This window comes from Rattus norvegicus, chromosome 1 (genome assembly GCF_021556685.1).
Source record: "Rattus norvegicus strain SHRSP/BbbUtx chromosome 1, alternate assembly SHRSP_T2T, whole genome shotgun sequence".
In the NCBI taxonomy this organism is placed as follows: domain Eukaryota; kingdom Metazoa; phylum Chordata; class Mammalia; order Rodentia; family Muridae; genus Rattus; species Rattus norvegicus.
In genome coordinates, this window is record NC_141534.1 from 239,063,633 (window position 1) to 239,074,398 (window position 10,766).

General features: G+C 41.2%; 1 protein-coding gene across 2 annotated transcripts in view; it reads right to left on the bottom strand.

Annotated features, from left to right (window-relative positions):
• Positions 1–10,766, bottom strand: part of Glis3 (GLIS family zinc finger 3) — a 423,182-nt gene that overhangs the window by 322,396 nt on the left and 90,020 nt on the right.

The following is a 10,766-nucleotide window of genomic DNA, read 5'->3' on the forward strand; positions in this document are numbered from 1 at the left end:
ATTAAAGAAAAGAAAATAAAGTTTTCAATAAAGGAGATACTGGAGACGACCCTAAAAAGTTAAGAGAGACTTCCTGATGAGGAGAACAAAGGTCTTAGGATGATCTTTACCATAAGAAGAGGTATTTGGTAACCTAAGAGGTTTAACTGAACTTGAAGAGGAGACCATGAAATCGCTAGGTTCCTATAAGCGTGGTGGAGAATGGAGTCTGGGCTGGGATTTGATTGCATCCTCCAGCCTGACTGCTAGCCTATGGCACAAGATGACAGTGATCCCTTCTCCTTCTACGACTTAAGTTTTGGAGATTCCCAAAGGACCACTAATGTCCTTTCCAGTAATAACCACTTACTGGTTTTTACAACTTTATCATTAGACTTAAGGACTGTGGCTACAAATTAAAGCAGTAATTTGATAACAATACTAGGAGACAATGTCCTCAATCTCATGCACTCTCAGAATAGAATAGAGGACTCCATCTCCTGCAGTTTCATTAAGAAAATACACTGTACAGTCAGCTATAACTTCCCTCCACACCTCTTCCCCTCTTCCATTTGCCCTGAAGTAAAAGACAATAGGAAGAAGAAACAAGAGGCAGATAGAAGACAGAAACAGGAGAAACATGCAGCTAAAACTGATCTAAGAAGGGAAACCAGTGGGGCAATCACAGGTCAGGAAGATGATCAGACAGTCAAACCGACAATCCTGAGTCTGGCTTCCTAGCACCCTTATCAAAGGCGGGCCCAGTATTGTCTGTAATGGTTGCAATCAGGAAGCAAATGCCAGGGACTGGCTTCTAGTCCAAATGTTGAGTTCCAGATTCATTGAGAGACCTTGTCTCAAAAAGCAAGTTGAGGAGCAGTGGAAGAGGAGACCCAATGTCACTCTCTAACCTACACATACACACATACAGGTGAGCCCATCTAACTATTGCCTACCTACACAACAGGCACAAGTTCATACACACACACACACACACACACACACACACACACACACACACACACACACACGACATCAGCTAATACAACATAGGATCAGTAGAGTCAGAAGAGATAGAGCTCACCCAATGAACTTCTTGTGCCACTGAGCAAAATGACTCCCACAGAGGTCAAGTGAACTGTTCAAGAGCAGATAGTTAATGGCAACGCTGGAGTGGGAGCTTGTGTGTGGTAACTCAACCCAGTGCAGATTCTTCAGAACTGTCACAGTCTAGATTATGACAAGTCCTGATAGGAGATTCTGCTGGTGGTAGGTAATTATTAAGGACTAATATCACTACACTTTTTAGGATTGTCTGGATTCCCCATTTTCCCTGAAGACTAAGAAGTCAAACAAGAAACAGAAATAAATGCGCAGACTGCTACTATGTGGCAGAGACTCTGCAAAATGACCACATATGTTCTCACATGTTCTTAGAACTGTCGGAGTCTAGCCAAGTCGAGACTACCTGAGGAGAGCTCTAGTACCTGGTAGAGTACTCCTGCAGTTAAGGTGCCCAAAATATGCCTGCTGAATGAACTTCAGATGCCCCGAGTACATAAAGACCAGAGAAACAATATAATTCGTTCAAGGAGGCTGTGTCACTGGGAAGTGTCAGCCTCGGGGTTTGAACCTGGGACCGTGATATCACTGATCCTTGTCTTCCACTGCCTGGGATTGTCCTTTATCTCCAGCACCAATAAAACTGTTCGGTTGCTTGCTTGCTGGCAAATGTCTGGTTCTTTTGTGTTTTCCCCTTCAATCTCACCTGTGTCTATTCAATCTTTTCATGTTTCCTTGGATGTTTCCCCCGTTGAATCACTTTCTTTAGCATGATGTTTTTGGTCTAGCCAAACATCACCAGAATGTCAGTTCAGGTGAGGACATACTAAAGGGTCACAGCCAAGAACTGCACACTGTAGAAACACACTGCCTCTACGCAGAGATAGCATAACTGGTATGGTTAGATAAGTTTCCTTCACATGCCTTAACAGCAAAGGTTCTCAGTAAAACCCTCCACAATGAACTCGACTGTGTTCTCTCTCCTCTCTCCTTCCAAAAAATAGGCACAATTTGCTAATACTTCATATTAAATCTCTATTGTAAATGACTGTCTAAAGCAGATCCAAAAATAAGGCACTTTTGAATGATACATATATGGTGAGTTATGTCTTTCAGATATTGTTGACTTGAGGCTGTTAACTGGACTCTATTTGTTCCATCCAAGAAAGCCCAAACAGATGAATAATGATCCAAAACAGACTACACTTGAGCGGTTCTGCATATTACATGCAAAGAAATGTTCCCACAACAAAGTCACTAAATGAATGTCACTATGCCTGAATAGAGGAATAAAATTGAATTGTGATAAAAGCAAGTTGTTTAAAGGATCTTTAGTTCGTGTCTACCAAATTATCCTGAACATTATGTGCTGAACAAAGGCTCTGATACTCATATTATTAAGTAATAGAAACATTTTGAGAAATAAGCCAACATTTTCCTGTAGAAAAGATTTATGCATCGTTTTCTGGTTTTATGAGTGCTGTAATTGTCCTCCGAACCTTTGAACAATGCCAAATTCTTTTTCAAGTTGAACGTTCTGTAGTGTTGTGTTCTCTTTAATGCCAAAAGACACATTGGGATGGCTATAATAAGTTAAACGGTGAACTGCATGAAACCGGGTGGAGGCCTAGATACCTGGTTAAACCTAAACATTGAAACATCACATTAGCCAATCTGAAGTCTCGGTTAGAGAGCCTGAAAGTTCAGCTGCAAGTCATGCTGCCAGTGTGCGATAATGCACGTGACACAAAGCACCATGTCAAAGACCATCACCGCCATCTTCAATAGAAGAGATGAGACAGATGACTCCATCACTCCATTTGAGGACTCTCCAATGTCCTCTCACTGACATACATTTTCTGCTTATATCCAACACCATCCAACTGGGGGTTCTTTTAATTTTAATGTCATAAGTGAGACTTGTATTGCATGGAGGACATAAGGAAAACATTATGGATGCTATCACAAGTTGTATGTTGTGTTTATTGAACTTCAAAAGACTACCATCACTACCAGTCCCAGATTCTAGAAATTACTAAACAGATCTGAAAGCCTCAGAAACTGCCGTGGGATGTACTGTCAGGATCTCAAGATCTCAATTTAGCCTTAATGAGGGACAAAGAGAGTCAGAGAGTGAGTTTGAGATCAGGGTGGTGGTGACACAGCCACCATGTGTATGTTGTACTGTAATAAACTACATGGGGAACCATCAGTAAGACCACTGACGTCTGCGTGCTACAAATGCTGTGCACTGGTGCTGGTCCCCGGTTTAGCATTTGTGTTGTATTTACAAAAGAGAACATTCTCCTTTTGGGGAGCCACTAAACTACACTCAGGTAAAAGAGTATGGTGCCTGCCACTGACTCCCGATGGCCCAGAAAGAAAGAATGAAGGGGGAAAATACATTGGGATGGCCTAGGTAAAGAATGTAAGAGTACTTGTGGACCAGTCATGTGAATTTTCTACCAGGACTGAAATTATATGGAAGCAAGATAAAATAAATCACAAGCATCTAACTTGGCAGTCGCTAAATTAAGTATGATGACTGGGGGAGCGGGGGTGGATGAGCATGAATAAAAGTGAAACAGAAAATTTTTCTATGCCTTATGGGCCTAAGAAGGCCATGGCACACAAACTCACAACAATCTTGGCTGCCTATACAGGGCATGCACAAGACTGAGCCCTTAGTCATAGATGAGAGGCTCCTCTTCTGAACAATTCCTGCTCCGGCGAGCTATTGGTGGTTGAAAGCTACTGAGGAAGAGGAAGGCTTTGTTTTCAGTGACTAACTAACCAGATGTAGCCACTGGTCAGCTAGCTGCTCATACTCCAGAAGACAGCTCCAGACTCACAGACACAGAAGGAGCCCTGGTTAAACCCAGTGTGTGACCAATCAACAAAACCCAAAAACAAAACGGAAAGACATGAAAACAGATGGGGCCTTAGTAACAGGAGGAGAAGATGGAGAGGGAGAAGAGAGGAGGAGGTGAGGGGATGAGTGTGACCAGAATGTCACATACATGTATGAAATTGTGAATGAATAAATTTAAATAAATAAGAAAGAAAAAAGAAAACAATGAAAGAAAGGAAGGAAGGAAAAGGAAGGAAGGAAGGAAGGAAGGAAGGAAGGAAGGAAGGAAGGAAGATAGATAGATAGATAGATAGATAGATAGATAGATAGATAGATAGATAGATAGATAAATAATCAAAACCTGGCTCTTGTTCTGTGACTCAGGTAGGCAGTGGTTAGGCTAGGGCACTGGGAACACAGCAGTAGCAGAACTCCACAGGAGTACGGCCTCCGAGAAAGTTCCAGGGCTGTGAGACAAGACTAGACCAGGATCCATTTGAGTAAAAGCTGATTCAGAAAACTTTTCTAGAAAACAAGAGTTTCTAGTGAGTTCTGAAAGACAATGAAAATAAATTTATAGACAAACAACTCTACTGGGCTAAAATGTAGATGTAGGTCTAAGAGTCTCTGTTACCTATAGAAAACCAATTAAGTCTTAGTCTGTTGAGCTAGTCAACAGTTGTGATCAATTCTGTAAAACCACATGAGGCTACAACAAAGGCCTGGGATCCTTTGGGAAGCATACAATTCAGTAGCCCATGTATGGACCTAAAATGGGGCCATACTTCAATCTTGGTTTCTAAATATACACGACTGTACTTCCAGTCCAGTCCTTGGCTTCACCTCCCACTGCTACTGGATAAGCCTTACTCTTAACTAAAATGTACAACCGGAAGGCTCCTCCCCATACCGCAAAGGCTTCAGAAGGCTTCCTCTAGCCTATCTACCCTTTCCTATGTGTTCACACTATGCGTTTTGTTAATAACTACCAAAGTCCGGAGCAGCAAAAGGATTTCCATCACAGACACAAAGTGGAGTTCATTCCTGATTTTTTTCTTCTTTTTTTCAGAGCTGGGGACCGAACCCAGGGCCTTGAGCTAAATCCCCAACCCCTCATTCCTGATTTTATCATAACCAAGGGGGACAATACAATAGAGAAAGATAATGAATTGATCAAATACCAGTTAATGAATTAAGTCGTCACACACAAACTGTGCTTGTGTTCCTCAGCACATACAGATCACACAGGGTCTCATAGAAAGTGACCAAGTGTTTGTGGAAGAGTGAGACTTGTCACCACCTAAGAATGTGGTAAAAGCAGTCTTCCTGATACTACCTCAAAGGTTATGTTTCAAGGTGATGATACCACTGCTATCATTGAAAGACTGTGTGCTTCAACTCAGTTCTGTTTGGTGGATATGACATTATGTACTTGTATATACAAACACATACATATGTAATACTGAGCATGACAGAAAGATAAAATCATTTTATTAATAAAACTGTGATCAATCACTTAAATTGAGTCCTTAAACATGACGTGTATTAAGCTCCAGCCTAGGACTGACAACTCCAGAGAGGCTACTTAAGAGGTTAAATTAAAATTTAACCTATTACATTGTCTCCAACTTCGATGTTAAATTCTGTCTTTGAACTTCCATTTTTTTAGTGCTTAAAAAAAGGAAAGAAACACAGATGGAATAAACTTCATTCACTTAATTTGAAAATCAGATGCAGACTTCAAAAATTGGAAAAAAAATGAAAGAATCTTGCTGTTTGGTTTGTTTTTTGAAAAATAGCTATCTAAAGGAAGAACTATTTACATCACTCAACAGAGCCCTTGATGGACTCATAACGAATCTAGGGATCTAAAATTTTTGACGAAGGCAGTCATACAAATGGAATATGACCAGGATGGTGGGAATGCTTTTTTCTTTTAACGATAATTAAGCTTAAAGCTGCTCTGTGGCGGTTAGACATCACAGGTTTTGAATGAAGATAATTTAACACTGCCATACCACACAGAACAAAAGCTCAAATGTCAACTGGGTGGGCGATTAACTGACCGGAGAGAACTGCTTTCCAAGGCTGAATATTTTCACATTTTTTTTGGACACATTTAGCTGCATCTAAGCTCCTGCATTTATCCCAACTACCTCTTTTCACAATGTGCCCTGGTGACACGAACTCCCAGACTTTAGAGGTGCCCACGGGGCTCCTCCTCTTGAGGCTCTCTTGCTGATCCAGAATTGCAGCCTCTCTGCTTTGGAAGGTTCCTACTCACATGTCCACCGTCCAGTCATGGTGTCTATGGACCTATTTTTTGAAATGTCTTTTCTCCCTCATCTACAAAGACCACTTCACTGTATCTCTCCAACCTGCCCTGGTAGACATGGGCTTTGACACCACTACATTCCACACATGTTGGTGGCCATCCCATACACAGTAAATCCATTGAAGAATAGATTCTTAAAAGTCATCCAAAGAGAAGCCAACAAGTAAATGTTATGAACCGCTCAAATCTTTGTATCTTATCAGCATTTTAAGTAAAAATGACCTGAATAATCTGTCACCGTTTCTCATTTTTAACTCAAAACAAGTAACAAATGTGTAGAGTATTTGTGTGTAATGCCTCTTTTTATAACAAATATCTTTTAATGGTATATCAAAATTAAAACAACTCTGCTACCAAAGGCTAGGATCTGGGGAGAGGAGTGGAAGGATGCCCCTAAATAAACCACATTCGGTCTAATATTAAATACACATGAACATGTATTTTCTCACTGGCTAAGGAAGTCTCTTGTTTGCACTGTCTCTCTTACTGAGATGTCTTTTCCAGACCAGAGTCATAGCTCTTGCCCTCGGTTCAGTGAACCCTTTGGCTATTCCGTTTCTTAGGATAGGTTGAGCACGGCCAACCAAGGCATTATGTCCCAAAGTGAATGGCTGACACCCCGGAAGCTACCTATCCTCATGGTACACTTTATAACACTGAAACCAACAAGTGATTAGCACCGATATCAATGTATAGTGTACTCACAGGGGGAAAGTATCCAGCTTCCTAAAATAGCACCCATCAGCAGAACTAGCTGAACCTGGATGCGGAAAAAAAAACAGGATACCAGAATTCAGGGATGAATCACAACTGTATGGGTGGTTAAACAGGTGTTAAAGGGCTCAGCACCTGTAGCAAACCATGAGACACACAGCTCTCTGAGTACTTACTTCTCCTGGAAGGAGAAAGGGAAGACTCACAAAATGAAGAAACAGAAGAAAAGCACTAAGTGACAAGTTTCATAGACAAAACTTAGGATGATGGGAACAGCAATGGCTGTCCAACTCTCAGGCTGTACAAATGCCCTGAGGCCAGGCAATAAATACAGTTCAAATACCATCTAAGTCACTTGGAAATACCATGTGATCACGTGGGAAAGGAAGCCACATACCTAGTTACTTTTTCAGTTCTGTAGAATGCACGTCTCAGGTTTTCCGTTAAATCCTTCCATATCTAAGAAATAGCTCTGTATTATTTAAGCCTTTACAGATCTAAGGAAACAGCTGGGGGCCACATTCCCTACATAAACTATCCCCCGGAAGCCTCACAACTCAATCTTTGCATATATCAATAACTCATTGTGTGTTATAATCTTGTCTTCAAGTTGGCCAGAAGCAAGATGGGAAGGTGTCACACCAACATCACTGAAAGAATTAGCAAGACAGGCACTCAAGTGGGGAAAACAAGCCTGGTTTTTACACATCCACATTACAGTAAAGGCTTGATAAAGACTAAATCCTTAATGCCCTAACATTCTCAAAGTGCATCAAGTAAATAGTTTCCTATTTTATCATCCTTATCCTCACCCTCTAATTTGCCTCTGCTTCTTTCTGTTTATTAATCGTGGCATATATGTCTCTTTTCCTTTTTGTAAAGAGCTTTTTAAACACTTCTGAAAAAAGAGGCAGGGAATAGTAAATTTGAACAAATAAGTCTTTCACACGTTCCTGATATTCTAATTACAGGCAAGTGTGTTACTATATTTAGGAACTATACATTTTAACACAAGAAGTGATCCCCCAGGGGTGAGCTCCTTCTAAAGGAATCAACGTTATTGACAAGCTCTCCATCCACATCACTTGTCACAGGGAATGCCGGAGGAATCTTCTCACAAATGATTCGTGTTCTTGGGCCTTTATCATAAGACATTAGTGTAAATGTGAGTCTCCTCTCCCTCTCCCCCTCTCTCTCCCTTCCTTCTCCCTCTTCCCCTCCCTCTCCCCTCCCTCTCTTGCTACCTCCTCCTCTCCTTGTCCCTCTCACTCTCCCCCCACTCCCTTCCCGCTTTCTCTCCCTCCCTCTTCCCCTCTCTCTCCCTCTCTCTCCCTCTCTTTCTCTCTTTCTCTCACAGACAGCAAAATATTATGAAGCACTTAGGTTTCCACACTATTATCTCAAAATTTAACTCTCTCTCCTTCAGTATACTTAGGCCTCTCTAAGAAACATTACATGTGTCTGCCACAACTTTTATAGTAGGAACAATATTTAGGAAATAGTAATTAAATAATAGCACGCTCACACAGAATAATGATCACTCTGACTAAGAAAAGAATTGATCAGTAACGTGTATTTCTTTGCGCTACAATAAGGGCGTTTAAATTCTAGTCAACAGGCCTTGAGTATTATGCACTTGGAAAAACAATATAACCTCAGCTCGAAAATATTATTTAGACATGCCAAGGGAAACACAGACATTTTCAACTCAGTGATTTAAAAAGGAAATAAGCTCCTGAAATTCCAGTGACATAACATCATAGGAAAGGTATGTTAATTCTTCCAACTTAGAACATTTAAATCATAAGACCCAGCATGCAAATACCACCAACTGCTCTAAATCGGTACGTTAGTGAAGATCACAAGAGAACAAGGAAAACTAAATTATGCAAGGGTGATTGCTGCTTGTATGTGATAAAGGTATACATAATCAATTACCTAACTATCGTTTTTTATAAATCAACCACTAGCTTTTTATTGCCTATGCTCAAAAAGCAGATGCTGAGTCTATAAACTGTGAATTAACCTTCCAGTTTAATTAATTGTTCCTTTGGAAATACTGACTTTTAAATCCCATGCTGCAGCTAAGTCGTCCTAGAGGTAAGTGCCAATCTTTCATCCAGGTTCCCAGGCTATGATCCAAAGAAGATGGTGTGCAGTGACTCCATTTTTAATAATTAATGACTCACCTGCATTTTATTTATACGTTGGCAACTGACTAGACTTAATTTTAGATTGCTCCAACATAAGCCACCAAGCCTGAAGAAAACCTCTACAGCTCCTTGTCTTCCTGTAAATATACCTGGAGACATGTAGATTGGTGGCATGATTCAGAAACAGGTCAAAGGGACAAAGACGGCCTCAGAGAGTGATGGACTCACAGTGGCCAGTCCTCTATGAGGACACCATCTTCTGGGCTCAGCACTGTCTGTTTAAGAAAGTAAACAGTTTAAGTAGGAGGTAAGTCGCTTCAGAAACAGCCTCAAGGTCCTTTTGTATGAAAATTCTCCCTTACTAACTGGACCTGTGATTCTATCCACTGGAGCATCATCCTCTTACTTCCAAAGAGCCTTGTTAAAAGCAAATGTTCTATGGTTTGGATCTTAACTACCACGTAAGGGGTTATGGTAAAGGCTTCGTTCCAAGCTCACCACTATTGGCAACTGGCAGAAACCTTAGCCCGTGCTGCTGTGGGAATCCTCATACCATGGGAAATTCACCTATGAAGGGGATTGTGGAGTGGCAGCCATTTACTTCCCTTTTGTTCCCTGCCCATGAAGTGAAAGATTTTTCTCTACATCCTGATGTGTTCTTCAACACAGATTCCAAACCAGCAGGGCCTCCACAGTCATGAACTGGACAGATTCCCCCCCCCCTTGTAAACTGATGATCTCAAATTTGTTCTCTGTTATCATTGTTGTTTGTTTAAAAATGAGACAGTGTCGTACTATGTGGCTTGGACTGGCCTAAAACACAATCCTCCTGCCTGTGCCTGCCTGGCTCAGACAGTTATTTTAGAACATTAACTTAACAAAGTCTGTTGACAGGGTTAGGTGTATTGTTTAGTGAGAGCGTGCTTGCCTAGCACGCTAAGGGCCCTGGGTTAGATCCCCAACTTCACCACACAAAAACCTGCTTGTGCTATTCTTTCAAACTGAAATACATGAAAGCTATTTCCTCAGAGATCACAGAAGAAGAGAAACTGGGAGCAGGAGGGAATGGACACTAAGTGAATGAAAACAGAGTACAAATGTCTTCTCCATGGTTCCGGAACCTTCCCTGCCAAAGCCCTAAGACCTAGCCACCAAGAGACAATGAAACTCTGGACCACCAGCTACTGAAGGCAAATGTCCATAAGTTTTACATGTCCTCTGAGAAGCATCCATAAATACATACAAATTTTGTAACCACTATGGTTTATAGTTCTTAGAAATCGGGAATCACCATTTGTTGTTGGGAGTTTCTGGAAAGATACATTCATCTAGGATAAATCTGCTTCTGAAGATCTTAACTACTCAAGCCCTCAGTGCCTTGAACAAGGAATGAGTTTTCAATAACCCAGTCCTTCCTTCCATAAGCAGCTCCCATAACACGTACAGGGACCCAAAGGAAGTAAAGCGTTGATGGACCGTTTCTTTACGACTCATGCTCTGGGATATATGTATCGTTTCTTATCACCCTAAAGAAAGGATCGTATCTTCCCTTGAAAGATGAAAAGCTGGGGCTCAGAGATCCTGGTCAGGATCCCACAGACAACAGCTGTTAGAGAAGACCCTCCAAGAAGCCCAGGCTTCAGTCTTTTCCGAGATAAAGGACAAGCCTGAA